We start from the raw sequence: 17,499 nt of genomic DNA, 5'->3' as shown, positions 1-17,499 counted from the left end.
AGCTATTCCATAGTTTAAGGGCAGAGTTTCAACTTTCCCCAATATCAATTCACCAGTTCAAGGCTGCCCTAATAGTCTGCTCTTAGAGCGCTTCACACACAGGCCAATCCAATGTGAACACGGAAAGAATGTGCGTCCATTCTGGGCGCCTGCTGTTTCAATTCGCGCCCAGCTACCTCTCCTGGGCGCATGATCGAGTATTCTAATGACACAAATGACAACCAGAAAAGAGCATCCATAATACTACCCATTTTATTGTATCGGACATCCATACAGTATCGCACATGCAGCTTGTAGAAGAGCTGAAGATCCATCAAAAGGGCGTACATCTGTCAGGTTAATTTGCAATTTATTTGCAATTTATTTCCAATCTATTCATTTTTAAATTTATCATTGCTCCCCCAACGTGACGACATGCCGTGTGTCATAATCCTGCCTGGGAGGTATATAAATCACTGCTGGGAGTACGACTGTCCTTTTGTATTCAGTTCAAATTGGATCTATATTATATATAGACTGGTGTGAACTGGTGCCTGGCATTCATATTGGATATCAATATCGCAGGAATATCGAGACCAAGATCAACATCGGCATTGCTTCATTTTAAACAGATAAGAGATATTTATGTGAAGAAAGAAGAAGGACGTCCGTGATTTGTACTCAGTTGCCCTGCTCCTTTCCTGGATGCTCATGACTTGGGCGGTCAGAATCAGGGACATCCAAGAAAGAAGCAGGATGTCCATGATATGTACTCAGCCGCCCTGTTCCTTTCCTAGATGTCCAACACGTGGTCACCTATTACTGACCTGTAGTCTGTCGCCCAGGTTCTGCTCCTTCCACTAACTGCATGTATTGGTATCTGTTTATGCTGTCCCTATGCCCTCCTTTGTTCTTACCATTAACTGTATGTATCTGTATCTGTTAATGCTAGCCATGTGGCCAGCTTCTCTTTCCTTTCATTAACTGCATTTTTTGGCATCTGTTCTTGCTGTCCATGTGCCCTGCTTATTTGTTCTTGCCATTAACTGCATGTATTGGTATCTCTGAATGCTAGCCATGTGGCCTACTTCTTTCTTCTTCTGTTACTTATTAGTGGAAAGTTATATTGATAGTTGATATTCTGACATATTATCTTGAATTGAAATGATTGTTTATTAATAACGGACATATGCACTGTTTTTATTTGCATTCACAGTCCCAACAAGCAGAGACAGCTTGACATGGCTGCAAAACAAACCTTTTCTCAGGAGGTGAGAGAGGCTAGAGATCTGGAAGAGCAGGCAGGCCCTAGCGGTTGCCAAGTGCCCAAGAAGCGAACATGTGATACTGTGCCGCACCATGTGCGATAACTACAAATTTCTCTTCAGATCAAAAGTTTCTGCTTCTACGAAGAAACAGATTTAGGAGAGGATCGCGCTGGATGTCAACTCCCTGTCGGTAAAGCACAGGGATGTCAAACAAATCCAGTACCTGTGGCGTGACACTAGCAGGGAGGTCAAAGAAAAGGCTGCCAAAACTGAGGCATCAGCACACAGGACTGGTGGGGGGCCACCATGTGATATTGTTTTCACCCCCGTCAGAGCTAGTCCTGAGTACTGTGCGCCCAGAGATCGTGGCTGGTATGATTGCACTGAACGGGGCCGACACAGGAGCTAGTGAAGGTATGAATTTTGAAAGTGCCATCTTGTTTGCATTGCATGTTTTTCTTTAGGGCTCTTGGGTGGGCAACAGTTGAGAACTACATAAAGAACTTCAACTTGTGTTTCTCCATCTTTTTCCACAGATCAAGGAGTTGACAGTAATGTAGCGGATGTCATGGAGGAAGAGACACAATCCCTTCCCATGCTGGAATTCGTCTTTCCTTTGTCAAACGAGGTGTTCCCCAACCAAATAGTCCAGGATAACGATACCGAGGCCCCTGTCACACTCAACCTGATGGAGGTTATATCTGAAACCCAGGAAACTGAGCCATCAGCGGCCCCAGCCCTGGACGAGGCAGTAGTAGCATGTGACCTGGAAGAGGCTTTGTTTGGCATCAGTGAGCTGAGTGAACACTTCATGTCTGAAATGCTGTCACAACAAGTTAGTACACAAGGAAGTCAAGGAAATATGCAATGAGATCAAAGAGGCAGTGGCTACTCAGTCCAGCTTGATGAGTGATCTGATCAGTGCTCTCTGAGATATAGCCAGTGCTTTGCGTTCTGTGAAACACCCATGAGTATTAGCTGAATAAAAGTATTTGTTCAGTGTAAGCAATGAATTATGTTTCCTATTTATGGGCTCTTGTTTTGACAAAGTTCAAGCCTCTGCATAACCACTGTAATGGCTAATTGGATCACAGTAGGGGTGGGGATCCCAGCCCTGAACTGTGTACACTAGGCTAAAGGGAACAGATGGTGGGCATGGGAGCCCGTCTGGGGCTCCGTTTTTTATTTTTTGGTCCATTTTTTTGTCGTCATGACCTTTTACATGCTACACTGAAACATCCTACAAAACCCACTTCAATAAAAATCTAGTCCAGGAAATTAGTAACCAACATAACATGATTTTTAAACCATGCAAATATGAGATATCTGATCATATGGCACAACCCCCACTTCCCCATCCTCAATCTCTTCTATTCACTCAGCCGCGCCCCCCCCCCCCCCCCCCACTGCCCCTTGGTATCATTGCAGTCTCCCACCCTTCTTTCCCCACCATCATTGTCATACCTCTCCCCTGGTATCATCATCTTCTTCCCTATCCCCACCACCACCACTGGCATCTGTGGCATCACCTTCCCTCAACCAATAGTGCATCTCTCTCCCTTGTCTGCTTTATACACAGGACAACCGCCAACGTTAAAATTCCAGGCAAAATGTATTTACAATGGAAGGAGGGTCAGGGATGAAGAGGGGGAGACAGGGGATAAGGTCCATGGGGGCCGAGAAGGATCATCACCGACAGGGAGATGGTGGACAGCTTGGTGGAGCCCGGGCCATGGCCACCAGTGATTGAGCGGCTGCCATAGATTGCAGCAAATCAATCATTTCCTTCCGGCCACGCCATAGGTCTGCCAAACTGGCCACCATCTGGATCACCAGTCCCTCCAGGGCATCCAAACTGCAGGTCAACTGGACCTGGAGAGAGACAGCACAGCATCCAGGTGCACCTGGATGGGAGAGGCCTGCCTTCTGTGGCCCTTTCCCGGATGTTGTGCCAGCCTCCAGGAACTGGTGACCTGCTGCTGCCTCTGGCGTGAGCCGATCCTAGTCTGATGATGACCTCCTCTGGGGAGGGGCATTTCCATCTGCACCTCGGCGGGTGGTTAAGGAGGTAGTGATGGAGGTAGTGGCGGCACCTCACCATATTCCTCCTATTCCTCCTCCGAATTTGCTGAAGGTATCTGAAAGGAGAAATATCAAAGCGTTACTAAGATTCAATGTGGGGAAAGGGTCCTGAAGAGCAGGCTGGAGGAAGTTATTTGTCAAGATTTATCAATTGTACACAGTTGATATAGGCCGGCACTATTCAGGCAAACCTTTAATAGCCGTGAATGATTATTATTTATAATTTACATTGTTAAAGACATATAGACCGCAAGCTTCCTACAATATAGTTTTCTGTGCACTTTATATGACCATTAAATTATATTCATTTTTTGTCTTGTGTTTCCTGCTTTGATGTGAAACCAGCAACACATATCTTTCTGCAGCCCAGGCTGGGCATGTAGTGCCTGGAGGTATTCTCGGTCCTCCCATTGGAGCCTCCAGGACTCCTTCAAAACCTCCATCTGGTGGGCACCAAAACAAATAAAACATTCAACAATGCATGAAACTGATGTGTGGCCTGCAGTTTACCCGGTTCATTAATTCACCCTGTGGGTTTTACCAAAAAAGGATTAGCAATGAACAAATGTGATACAATTGGTCTGTGCTAGGAAGCTTGATTTCCCACACTATTATTATTTGCCCTCTTGAACAATTTTGAAGTTCCTGCTGCAAAAGAACAACTTCCTGTAGCAAAAGTTCTTAAACCACAATTGGCCATATTGACATCCAAAAATCTGCAGGGAGCCTCGAGGAATGGACTCTATTATCATTTTGCCCACCTTCCAATTTACCTGTCTGGAGAAGGAAGTCTGGGCATTAAAGCTCACCCTGAGCACCAGCCAGGCCTCATTCGCCCGATCCTGGTCCCACCGGCTCCCTGGGCGAAAAAGACGGTGCCTCTTATCAGCTATGACTAGCTCCTCAAGGAGCCTGACGTCCCCTTCTTTAGAATTGGGGAGCCTCCAGATTGGCATCTTATATCCTCAGTTCCCGAAGGCACTGCACAAAATGAATGTCTGGGCATGGCCAGAGGGGAAGGACATCTACGATCGTGCACGCAAAACACCTCTTCCGTGTGGATATTCATTAGCTGTGTCTGAACCCTAAATGGACACCCAAATCTTGGATTTGGGCCCCTTGGAAACCAAGACATTGGCCTTTCCAAGGCTTCCATGCTTTGGGTGGCCTTGAGTGTCCATTATCAAGGGGGCGTGGTCCCTTCATGAACACCCAAAGCATGGACACTTGGAAAGGCCTGGGCCTTGGGCATCCATTATCTAGGCTGCACAGGCAAGACGTCCATGCTTTGGGCATCCGTGAAGGGTCCACGTGCCCTAGACAACAGACACTCAAGGTTGCCCAAAGCATGGATGCCTTGGAAAGGCCAAGGGCTTAGGCTTCCATTGTCTAGGGCGCACCTACTCTTCACGGATGCCCAAAGCATGGATGTCCATATGACGTTGATAACGGATGCCCATTCTAGACGTCTGAAGGGCCCATAATGGATGGCCAAGGCTATGGCCTTTCCAAGGTGTCCATGATGTCCCACCACACATTACAGGTTCTCAAGCAACGTGCTAGGAGAGAAATGCCAATGCAGGGAATTTGTGAAAGGGTAAGTGGATGCACACCTGCAATGGATGGGAGTTGCTGAAAGTGTCAGGTTGACACATGGCAGTAGCTGGTACAAGGAGAGAGGAATGTAAATGACAATATGTATCACAGGCACCTTATTCCAGAGAACAGAGTCTGTTAAAGAAATTCAAAAAATGTTCTGGCACTTTTTGAGGAAAAGCATATATAATGTATTGGAGTACAGGTACACCTGTTGCCCTCCAATTACAGCTCCTGAAATAACACAAAACAGGATTTAGTTCCCTGTACGTACCCGGATCAGTCCAGACTCCTGGGTTTTGCCTCCCCTCCAGCAGATGGAGACAGAGAAATTTTGATGGACTCTGCCATAAATACCAGGATGCCACCTACAGTCCGTCAGTATTACTCTGTCTCCAGCAGCTGGCGGATGCAAAACCTACAGACTGTAAAGTGATTTAGGGTTGGCATTAGGTTTAGTTCTAGCATAGATAGTTTTCTTGAGGATTTTATTTCCAGTGTTTAAAAAAAAAAAAAAAAATTCAGAGAAGGAGACAGTCTTCTGCCTCCCAGAGGGTTGTAGGGTCCTGAGGGGACCATCCCCTCTGGTTTTCGAGGCCGCTGATGTACCGGGTTGAGAACCCAATTTCCAGCCACTCACTGTACTGGGGGTGATACAGGGGAGCCTGGCTCACTCCCCCCAGTAGGATCGGGACCTGGAGGCTCTGCAGCAAGTAAACAAAAAAAAAAAAAGTCTCTTTTTTTCTGGTTGCCATTTTGTGGGCTCTCTTTGCCATCCGTTCCCTTCAGGCTTCCTTCGCACTATTTCGCAGCGCCATTTTCGGGTGGTGCTGCAAGAAAGTTTGGGGGTTGGAGTTGTCAGTCATGCTGAGGAGAGCCGCGTGTAAGGTGTGCAGCGCCACACGAGCCCGGATTTCTTCAGAAGGCCTTTGTGCCTCTCCGGCAGAGAGGGAGCCTCCGCGACCCTACCGAGGGTCGTCATGCGGGTGCAGACTGTCTCCGGAGCGTTCGGGACCCTGCCGGCCCCGAATTTCGGCCCGTTCCCGCTGAGCACGGGAATGGGTGCCATCTTGGATGTGCTTGCGTCAGCGAGCGCGTCAGTGTCTGCAGCGGTGGGGGAAAGGAATCTCCCGCCACAATTATCCCCATAAACGTTAGCCCCTGAGGGGTTGATTCAGGGGTGCTTGGCCCTCATGGTGTAGGGGAGGTTCCGGTAGGAGATGCTGCGGATTCTTCCTCTGATTCGTCATTTAATTCTGACTTTGTGCTTCTAATGCACAAAGCTTTTAAAGCCAGACGGTCAGGAAAAAAGAGGGGAAGAGAGGCCATGGGATTTTCGGACCCTACGGCCCAGCCACACAAGAAGGCAAAGCATGTGGAGGAGACGGTACGCCCACAGGGGCAGAGACCTCTGCGGTTTGAGGCCCCTCAGGAGGTCTCGTCTACTTCTTCGGATTCTGAGGATCCGGAGGATCTGCAGTTACCTTCCCAGCCTCCGAGGGGGGTCGAAGGGGAGACGGATCCCCCACGCAAGGAGGTCTGCGCGGAGCTAATGGAATGGATGGCGATGATCCTAAAGTCATCAGGCTTTTTCGCTGAGATGAGTTAGGCCCTCTCATCCCTGTCATATTACAAGAACTGGGTATTGAGACCCCCCAGGCAGAATCTCGGCTGGGGCCTACGGACCCGGTTATGTTGGGCTTGTAGGGGCTGCCTTCCTCCTTTCCATTTCATTTTTCAGCTTCGGACTTACTCTTTCGGGAGTGGGATACCCCGGATTTGGGGCTGAAGGTAGCCAAAGCAATGGATAAGCTGTATCCTCTGCCGGAGGAGGCCTTGGAACTTCTCAGACTTCCCAAAGTGGATTCGGCAGTTTCGGCAGTCACAAAAAAGACCACCATTCCGGTTACTGGTGCGACGGCCCTTAAGGACTTGCAGGATCGAAAACTGGAAATTCAGCTCAAGAAACGTTTCGAAGTCTCAGCACTTGGGGTCCGTGCGGCAATGTGTAGCAATTTTGCCTTGCGGGCAGGTCTTCGCTGGGTTCAACAGTTATTAGCCAACGAGAGGCATTGTCGGAGGAAGAAGCCCTCCAGGCGGGGCATCTGGAGGCAGTCCTTGCAAATAGTGCAAATGCTTTCCATGATTTACTCCGCATTTCAGCCAGGTCCATGGTTTCCGCTGTGTCGGCTCGCCATCTGTTATGGTTGCAAAACTGGGCAGCAGACGTTTCTTCCAAGTCTCAGTTGGGATCTCTTCCCTTTAAGGCAAACTGCTCTTTGGCAAGGAGCTGGAAGACCTGATTCAGTCCCTCGGTGAGAATAAGGTACACCGTTTGCCTGAGGACAGACCGAAGTCTAGAGGATCGTTTGGGTCTGTTTTGTGGGGATCGAAAGCCTTGGACATCCCATCCACCTGCTTCCTCCTTTCGACAAAACGCTAACAGACAGCAGTCTTAGTCCCAATCCTTTCGAGGGCGGCGTTTTGGTAGACCCGGTAATACCCAGACCGCCCCGGGGGGGGGGGGCAAGCCTTCGCAATGATGGGCGGCTGGCCCGCTCCTCGGTGCCAGTGGTCAGAGGCAGACTGTCTCTGTTTTACGAGGAGTGGGTCAGACTCACATCGGACCAGTGGGTCCTTTCAGTGATAAGACACGGTTACGGGTTAGATTTTGCACTGCGGCCCCACCATCAGTTTCTTGTTTCTCCCTTCGGGTACGCCACCAAGCAACAGGCAGTCAAGGGAGACTCTTCAGCGCCTTCTAGAACTAGGGGCAATTACTCCCATTCCTCCGGCAGAATTGCGGCAAGGTCGCTACTCATTTACTTCGTGGTTCCCAAGAAGGAGGGAACCTTCCGGCCCATTCTCAGTTTAAAGAAGGTCAACAGATGTCTCTGGATTCCCCGGTTTCGAATGGAGACATTGCGGTCAGTGATTGCTTCTGTGCGGCAGGGGGAATTTTTAGCATCCCTGGATCTGACAGAGGCGTATCTGCACATCGGGATCAGGGCCGATCATCAGACGTTTCTACGGTTCTCCATTCTGGGGCAACATTACCAGTTTCAGGCTCTGCCTTTCAGTCTGGCCACCACTTCCAGAATGTTTACCAAAATCATGGTGGTAGCTGATTAGCTGCGCAGGGAAGGATTTTTGGTGCATCCATATCTGGACGAGTGGCTGATTCCGGCGAAGTCAGAAGTCCTTTGCCAGGAGGCGATCAACAGGGTACTTCAGCTCCTGCATGCCCTTGGATGGGTTGTCAACCTGTCCAAGAGTCACCTGGTTCCCTCCCAGTCTCTGGAGCTTTTGGGAGCTTTGTTCGACACTCATCTAGGCAGATCTTTTCTCACGGCATACCGCATTACCAAATTGCAAGGACAGGTGAGAGCATTTTTGTTCAAATGCCCACTGACTGTCTGGGATTACTTACAGGTTCTGGGATCTATGCCTTCGACCCTGGAGCTTGTCCCTTGGGCCTTCGCCCACATGCGGCCTTTGCAATCAGCTTTACTTTCTTGTTGGAGTCCAGTTTCCGAGCAATTCCACCTGCAGTTACCTTTACCGGACACAGCATGAGCCAGTTTCGACTAGTGGCTCCTTTTGGGAAACCTGAGCCGTGGTGTTCCTCTGATTGATTGTCCCGGAATGGACGGTCATGACTCTGGACGCCAGCCTCTCTGGATGGGGAGCGGTTTGCCTGTGCCAGTCAGTGCAGGGGCAGTGGTTCCAGGAGGAGTTCCAATGGTCCATCAACCACCTGGAAACCAGGGTAGTTCACCTGGCATTGCGGGCCTTTCTCCCACTTATCAAGGGGAAATCAGTCCAGGTTCTTTCCGACAACACAGCCACGGTGGCCTACATCAATCGCCAGGGCAGAACCAAGAGTCGGCTGGTGGCGTTGGAAGCTCGACTGCTGATCAGCTGGGCGGAGCAATACCTGGTCAGTATTGCAGCATCCCACATTGCGCGGGTCGACAATGTTCACACGGACTTTCTCAGTCAACATCGTCTCGATCCCAGCGAGTGGGAGCTGGCCGGGGAAGCCTTTCAACTCCTTTGAGACAGATGGGGCACACCCTGCATAGATCTAATGGTGACATTCCGGAACTCCAAGGCTCCGCGCTTCTTTGCTCACCACAGAGAACCGGGGGCAGAAAGTGTAGATGCTCTGGCACTTCCATGGCCAACAAATGTATTACTGTATGTCTTCCCACCTTGGCCCCTAATCGGAAAGGTGCTCCGGAGAATAGAGCTTCACCCGTCTGAAGTGATCCTAGTGGCTCCCGAGTGGCCGCGGCGCCCATGGTTTGCGGATCTAGTCAATCTTGCGGTACAAGGTCCTCTGCGGTTCCCGGATGTCCCAAACCACCTTCATCAAGGACCTGTATGTTTCAACCAGGTTGATCGCTTTTGTCTAGCAGCATGGCTTTTGAGAGGCAGCGGTTGAAGAGCAAAGGTTATTCAGATGCGGTAGTCTCTATGTTATTGCAGTCGCGTAAGTCTTCCACGTCCCTGTCTTATGTTCGTCTACGGAAGGTGTTTGAGATGTGGTGCGTAGATAGGGGGATTCTGCCTACTCGAGCATCCATGCCGGAGATTTTGGGCTTTCTTCAAGCTGGTTTGGTGAAGGGACTGTCATGTAGCTCCTTGAGGGTACAGGTCGCAGCGCTTGGTTGTTTACGCGGTGCCGTTCAGGGAGTCCCATTAGCAACACGCCCGGATGTGTCTCGTTTCCTTTGTGGAGCAAAGCATCTACGGCCTCCGATGTCCCATCCTTGCCCATCGTTGAATCTAAATTTAGTGCTTTCGGCCTTGTGTTCTGCACTGTTTGAACCATTGAAGAGAACAACATTGAAGGATCTCACGTTGAAAGTGGTGTTCTTGGTGGCAATCTCCTCTGCTCGGCGAGTTTCTGAACTTCAAGCTTTGTCGTGCAGAGAGCTATTCCTGAGGATTTCGGATTCGGGGATATCCTTGCTGATGGTTCCTTCCTTCCGAAGGCCGTCTCTTCTTTTCATTTTAATCAATTGGTGGAGCTTCCTTCATTTTCGGATTTGGACCGTTCTGATCCTCTTGCTCGAGACTTACGGAAACTGGATGTCCGTAGGGCGTTGCTGCGTTATCTTGAGGTTACCAATAGTTTTCGGGTGTCAGATCATCTCTTTGTGCTCTGGAGTGGTCCTAAACGAGGTAATTTGGCATCCAAGACCACTATCGCCCGATGGTTGAAGGAGGCTATCAATTCGGCTTACTTGCTGAAGGGCAGGTCCTTGCCTCAGGGGCTTCGAGCGCATTCTACTCGTACTCAGGCTGCATCATGGGTGGAATGTCAGCATTTCGCCACAGGAGATTTGCTGAGCGGCTACCTGGAAATTGTTACATACGTTTGCTAGGCACTACCGCCTGGATGTCCAGGACCCAGGTGCAGGAGGATTTGGAGCAGGTGTGCTGAGAGCAGGCCTCTCCGGATCCCAGCCCAGGTAAGAGAGCTCTGGTACATCCCAGGAGTCTGGATTGATCCAGGTACGTACAGGGAAAGGAAAATTGGTTCTTACCTGATAATTTTTGTTCCTGTAGTTCCACGGATCAGTCCAGAGTCCTGCCCAATTGCAGTGCGCAGAGAGTCCGCTCATTCAGCTGTTCTTAAATTTAATCGGCAGATCTTTGTTTACCGTGTCTCATGGGTTCTGTTCCCTCTTGGGGGTTACTGAGTCAGTTTAAGTTGTTAGGCTACTGTATATAGTTCGTTTGGTTTCGTACCATTCTGCTTTGTGACTGAGCAATACTGACTGACTGTAGGTGGCATCCTGGTATTTATGGCAGAGTCCATCAAAATTTCTCTGTCTCCATCTGCTGGAGGGGAGGCAAAACCCAGGAGTCTGGACTGATCTGTGGTACTACAGGAACGAAAATTATCAGGTAAGAACCAATTTTCCTATTTTACACCCCAGTGATGGGATTTGTTGAGAGGCTGAGGGGGTGGTGAAAGCATTAGGAATAGGTGGGAAATTGTGTGATGTATGCCCACACTTGCGAGGCTAAGATGACAGGACAGACTCTAATCACGATATGCAATGAATCAACTGTTACAATAAGAAAAATATAAAAAGATTTTGCATAGGTATTTTGTTGAATCTAGACTGGATCGATATCCTGACAAGGGAACAAGGGTTATAGGTCTAATTGATAACTTACACAAGAAATAATTGGCAATGATCCTTCGGTGAACATCATAGCCCCTAGCTGTGTTGTCCACCTCTGCTGCTGGTTCGAGAGGTGGATCTGGCGGCAAGTATTTTGCGACATCCGCATCCAAGCCAAAGCACAAACAAATGTTTTGTAGGCTTAAATAATGCTTGCTACCTTTTCCGCACTGTACTACAGGGCTTCACCGGAGCAAGTCAAACATCTGAATCTGCCTTAGAGCGGCCCTTCGGCACACTCAATCACATTTCTTGTATTGGCATGCGCCTCATAGCATATTTCAGCCGCAGTGCACAGGAACTCAAGTGGAGTTAGCAACCACGGCTTACAGCTATAGCCACCATCACCCGTAAAAGATGTAACCAAGATTGCATCAAACTCTAGAGAGACAACACCAAGCACATGTACAGCTCCAGATCGCATATAAATATACATATACTCATTTTTTACCCCACCCCTAACACTACAGTCATTAACGAAATACTTTCAGAAGTTAACACAACACATCACATGCCATTAATCCCACCTGGCTTTCTAGGACCACGGGCCATAGCAAATGTTACTTACTGAGCAGCCAGCCATCACTTTATCTCCCCTGGGGGAAATGGGTTCCAAGCGATGAATGTGCAAGAAGGCAGCTGCCAGGAAACCTTACCACTACATTAAGGATTCAAAGTTGCGTATCACATACAACTTGCACATTCACGAATAGAATTGCTTGCGGTTATGGAACGAACCCTCCTCTTCCGACTTTGGGGTCAATGCAATATGGGTGCAGTCTATCGCATCCAACATATTCGGCATCCCAGAAATTGCCATGGACCCACGGTGGATCTCCTGAAGTTACACTGGATCATCAGGAAACTCAATATACTTCATCTGTTTAATCATTGCCTTCAAGACCTGTGCGAAATGCTGCAAGATCGAGGACTGAGTCATTCCCGCAACAATACCAACCGGAATTTGAAAACGTCCTGTGGCAAAAAAATGTAAAGTGCACAGAAGTTTTGTCAACCCAGGGACAGCATGGTTGCAATAGGCCACGGGTTGAAGGTCACTGTGCAGGTCTTCATAAAGAGTTACAATTGCCCGTGAGCTGAGCAACCCAAGGAGAGTTGTCCATGGGCAAATGATTCGTTGCTAGCATGGTCTACAGATAGCTGTGACGTGTATCAAAAACAAAAGAACATAAGACATACCAAACTGGGTTTGACCAAGGGTCCATCAAGTACAGCTTTAGCCTATCAAGTCACAAGTATTTTGCAATTCAGGATAGCATATATGTAAGAATAGCTACTGTCCACTAATCCATGGAAAGATAAAGGAACAGGCCATAGCCAGCATAAATTGATTGGATGTTCATGTACAGGCCCGTTGCATCTCTTCATGGACGTCTAGGATTTGAATTTGCCCTTCGGCATCCATTGTGGGTCCTTCAGACTTCTGGAATGGGCGTCCATAATCTACATTGCATGGATGCCTTGGAAAGGTCGAGCCTTTGGGTGTCCATTGTGCACCCTTAAGGCGTTCAGAATGGGTGTCCATAAACTGTTGCATGGAAACCTTGGAAAGTCCAAGGCTTTGGGCATCCGTTATGAGCTTGCTTTTTTTTTTTTTTTTAACTACAGAAGTCCTTAACAGACTCCCAATTCTTTAATGAGCTATTTGCTCTTCTGTTCTTGTACTGGGTTCTTGTACATTGGGTTCTTTGGTCTTTTGTTCGTCTGAGCAATCGCTCTCCGCTTGGCATTTCTTTTTCTTGCTTTCATACACAAGAGAAAGGTCAGCAGGACAAAAAAGTGCAGAAAATCCATTTGATGTAGTAGGAATCACACAAAAGCTTTCCCGATACATCCACTAGCAATAGCGCCACCACACTAATGCCTGGGACTGGGTAGGAGCTAAATTTTACACGTAAAAAAGCTCATTATGGATGCACTAGTTTTGGGCACTAGCTAATCCTAGTCATTAACATGTAATTTACATGGGATCTGCGCTATTGCTTATGCACTGGTTAGCATGCATATTATGGACACGCTGATGCATATATTGGATAGGTCGTCCATCTAGCACATCGAAAATGTGCATCCAAACTGCATAGAATGGTGCGCTGGCCAGAGCACCTGATATTGGATTGGCCTGTGTGAGAATAGGACAACAGATAACACGACCCATCACAGATTTAAACCAGCTTTTCTATTGACAAGGAACCACAATACGGAGTGCATGAATAAGGCTGCCATTTTTGGAAGGTATGCCCATATTTTGCAGCTGATGAGATTTTTTTTTTTTGTTCTTTTATCCAATTTCTTTCTCACTTACTGGTGATCTGCTGTTGTGACAGCTGAGCCAAAGATCTCCCTTGGCATATGGCTAGAACAGTAAGATTCCACCCTGGGTCTAACCTGCCAGTGTTATCTGGAATCCAGTTGGGACACCTTAAATGTACTTTTATCTTCACCTGAGAGCCTGAGTACATCTCACTTGCCAGGTGTTCAAGCCTTACAACTCTCCAAAAATAGACCTGAATCTCTACCTCTTATGCCTTAGCACTGCTGCCATTCTGCTGACAAGATAACAGACTCCAATGAGGATTCTGTGGCTGCAGTACCTTTCATTGGACCAAGCTAAGGAGTTTGTCAGAGAAGATGATCATGTGCTTTTGAAACCATACAAGTCCCTTCTTTAGATGTACCCAACTAAAACACTTGCCATATTATTAATTTAAAAAAAAAAAGAGAAAATTCACAATTGGAAGGCAAATACACCATTGTTGAATATGGAAGATATACAGTTTCTGCTCCATGCAGTCAGGATTTTGAGTATAGCTGTAAAATATTGTCAGTGACCACTAGAGGTCACCCTATAGCTATAAACCTTTCCAAAATATGCTGTATGTAGCATGACATGGGGAATCAATATGCAGTTTTATTCCCTACATCTTGCACCACATTCGTAAAAGCAATGATTTCAAAATCTGAATGTTTGCAGTTTTAGTATAAACAAACTACAGAACTTTTGATCTTACTTCAGTAGTGGGCAAAGCTATGGAAACTCTACTGAAAGGAAGGATAGTGCTTGAAGTGAATAGATTACAGGACCCTAGACCAGTTTTGATTCACAAGGGGGAGTTCTGAAATAGGTTGGGGTTTTTTTGTATAATCGTATACTATATTCTGATTAGTATTATAACTTGTATGTGTAGTCCTTACAGTAAAATATTAGCCCTTTTTCTTTTTGAGTGACTTTCTGGTCTTTTTCATTATCAATTCTGATTGAACATTTTGGCATTATCACCACCCTTACAGCTAATTCCCTTCACAAAACTGCAACACCTGTCCCCCCCCCCCCCTCCCCCATTCCTAAAGTTGACTGCCTTTTAGCACCCAAGGTTAACGCTCAGAACCTTGGTCTCCTTCCCTCTTAAGGTCATTTAGGTCTGTTTCTGTGCACTCAGCACCAACATCAAAACTTAACACTAAAAATCAATGCTAAGACAATTACACAACACCACTTAACACCAGCCACATGACCTTTCCCCTCAGCCTATTGGTGTGGTTGTGGAACAGATTATAAATTTGAATAAAGTAATATGATTGCATATTAGTTCACTTAGATACATAAGTAATGGTGCAACAAATAAGATTTTAAAGGTATCACCTACAACTTATTTGACCTTTATTACTACATTATAAATTTGGAATTGAGGGTGAAACTAGAGAGCCAGATGCCATTTCCCAGTATGAGAAGGGCAGGAGATGAGTAGGCAGAGCCCATGATTTAAAAAAAATTGGGACCTAGGGCAGAAACTAAGCAGTAGGGACAGTCATTCTCCCAGGACAAGCAGGATGATAGTTCTCACGTATGGGTGACATCACTGGACGGAGCCCTATCATGGAAAACTTTTCTTTGACTGGCACACTGAGATGCCCAGCATGCCATGATCCCTGTGTCCACAGGGGTCTCCCTTCAGTCTCCTTTTTTTTTGTGATGCAGTTAGCCTCGTGTTTAGGAGCTCTGTGAGATTTTTCTTACAACTTTTCCTCATGGAAACACTTGAAGTTTTATTTCACAAATAATTTCCTACACGGGTCTCCCTTCGCATACATTTCATCGACGCTCAGTGAGTACTATGCCCTGTTTTTCGGTCTGTTCTGAGCCTCCACGGACCCCTTATCTAACCCTGGATCCTCGAGAGGCGATGAGACCTAAGGTAAGGACGTGTCTGAAACTATCCCTTTCGATCTGGTCACTAAAAAGGACCAGAATTTTCGGGAGGTTCTAGATCGTAATATCTTTCAATATTGGTGTCACATATTGCAATTTACCAGCTATGTTTGACACAATACCAAGAGAATTTCTCTGCTATCCACATGAAATTCAAGCAACATGTGATTGCTTCAAAACCTCCTTCCGTTGCCAGCAACAGGACTCTGTACTAGATGGTAACCTGGCTTATGGCCTCTGATTTATGACCCGAAGTCCAAGATACACTAGCTGATCTGCCATGCACCGCAGATAATCTCTTCATGCATAAGCTCTAGCAGACTGTGACTCATTTGCAAGACCACCGCGAGACCCTACAATTGCTCTCTACGTTTCTTGCAAATCCTCCCTCCTCGGCTAGAAAACCAGTGAAGAGGGATGCTAGAAGGACCTTTTGCCGCTCCTGTGTGAGACCAACGCATATCCAGATCACATCATCTCCGCCAGTTTGGCAGGCTCCTGGATTTTCTACCTTGCCAGAGAACAGAACGGTCCACCCCACTGAGGACCAGGGCTCAGGACACCGTTCCCCGGACACAACAAGACAGAGGTTTTTAATCCCGCTATCTCCTACTTTCAAAAAAAATAGGCGGCCTCCGCCCATCCTGGACCTCAGAAATCTCAATTTCTTAGAAAGAAAAGTTGTGTCTCTCAGCACCATGCTTCCCTTACTACAACAAGGGGGTTGCCTCCATTCTCTGGACTTTCTAAATGCTTCATAGTGAGTCAATAACATTTTCAATACCAAGTTCTGCCATTCGATCTAGTTTTGACAACTTGTGTTTTTCACCAAATACCTAGCAGTGACTGCCGATCACTACAAAGAATAACAGCATTCACGAGTTTCCTTTCCTGGACAACTGCCTAATAAGGAGTCAATCCAAACAAGGAGCTCTAAATTCTCTAAGACTCACTATAAATCTAGAGCAGATCTGGGCACTACAGTCGCAACGGCCTTCCTGCCCAACAACCGCGCAGACATCCTATCAAATTATCCAGATCTCTGTGCGCATGCAACATCAAATCTTTCACTGCTGGGCCACATGATTCCACGATCCACGTCACTCCTATGGCCAGACTAGCCATAAGAAGAACTCAGTGGATTTTAAAATTTCAGTGGCTCTAAGCCATTCCACCGCTTTCGTCCCTGCTCCATATCACCGATCCAATACCAAATCTTCAGATGATTTGGCCACGGTCGCATCCAACTTGGGTTGGAGAACTCTTATCAATACCCTCCAAACCCAAAATGTATCGACTCCGCGCCATAAAAAGTCTCAGATTAACTTCCTGGAGCTTCAAGCCATGCAATATGCCCTTTATGCCTTCAAACACTGCCTCTCACACAAAACTTTGTGGATACAGACAGACAATATAGTAGCAATGTGGTACTCTAACAATCAGGGACGCACAGGCTCTTATCTGCTCTGCCAGGAAGCCGCAAGTTCTGGGCCTGGACCTTTGCACACTCCATGCATCTCTGGGCCACTTATCTAACAGTCATACCGAGCATACTAACAGACCGTCTCAATCGATGTCGCCATCCCCACAAGTGGTCTCTGAGTCCATGTGTAGCGAGCAAAATCTTCTAGCACTGAGGTCAACCAACCTTTGACCTCTTGCGTCCGAATCGAACCACAGAGTGGACAGATTCTGCTCCCTACCCAGGCATACAAATGCGTTAGCCATGAGTGCCTTTGCTCGCCCCTGCAACAAAGGCCTCCTTTAGGCGTCTCTTCCGATACCGCTCATAACCAAAACTCTCGTAAAGCTACAACAGGACAGGTTTTCAATGATTCTCATAACCCTGTACTGGCCTTGACAAGTATGCTTCCCCGTACTTCTCCACCTATCACTCCAGGAACCAATTCGCCTCAACCTCATAACACAGGCTCACTGGTACTCTCAGGTACTTGTAGCTTCATGAAAACTTTCCTCACGTAAATCTTACCATTCAAAATGGGCAAGATTTACCAAATAACATGCACAAAAAGGTATTGGCCCCTTTTTTCCTGCCCCACTCCATCTCTATTGGGCTCTGGGATACCTTTTGGATTCTGGTCCCCAGACATCCTCCGCAAGGGCACACCTCACTTCCATCTCC

At 47.3% G+C, this 17,499-nt stretch overlaps 1 protein-coding gene across 4 annotated transcripts in view; it reads left to right on the top strand.

Annotated features, from left to right (window-relative positions):
* CIDEA (cell death inducing DFFA like effector a) overlaps positions 1–17,499 on the top strand; it is a 93,194-nt gene that overhangs the window by 18,786 nt on the left and 56,909 nt on the right. The window lies entirely within an intron of this gene.

Source organism: Rhinatrema bivittatum, chromosome 2, assembly GCF_901001135.1.
Source record: "Rhinatrema bivittatum chromosome 2, aRhiBiv1.1, whole genome shotgun sequence".
Lineage (NCBI taxonomy): Eukaryota > Metazoa > Chordata > Amphibia > Gymnophiona > Rhinatrematidae > Rhinatrema > Rhinatrema bivittatum.
The sequence above is the reverse complement of the archived record's forward strand: the minus strand, read 5'-3'. Positions and strand labels throughout refer to the sequence as shown.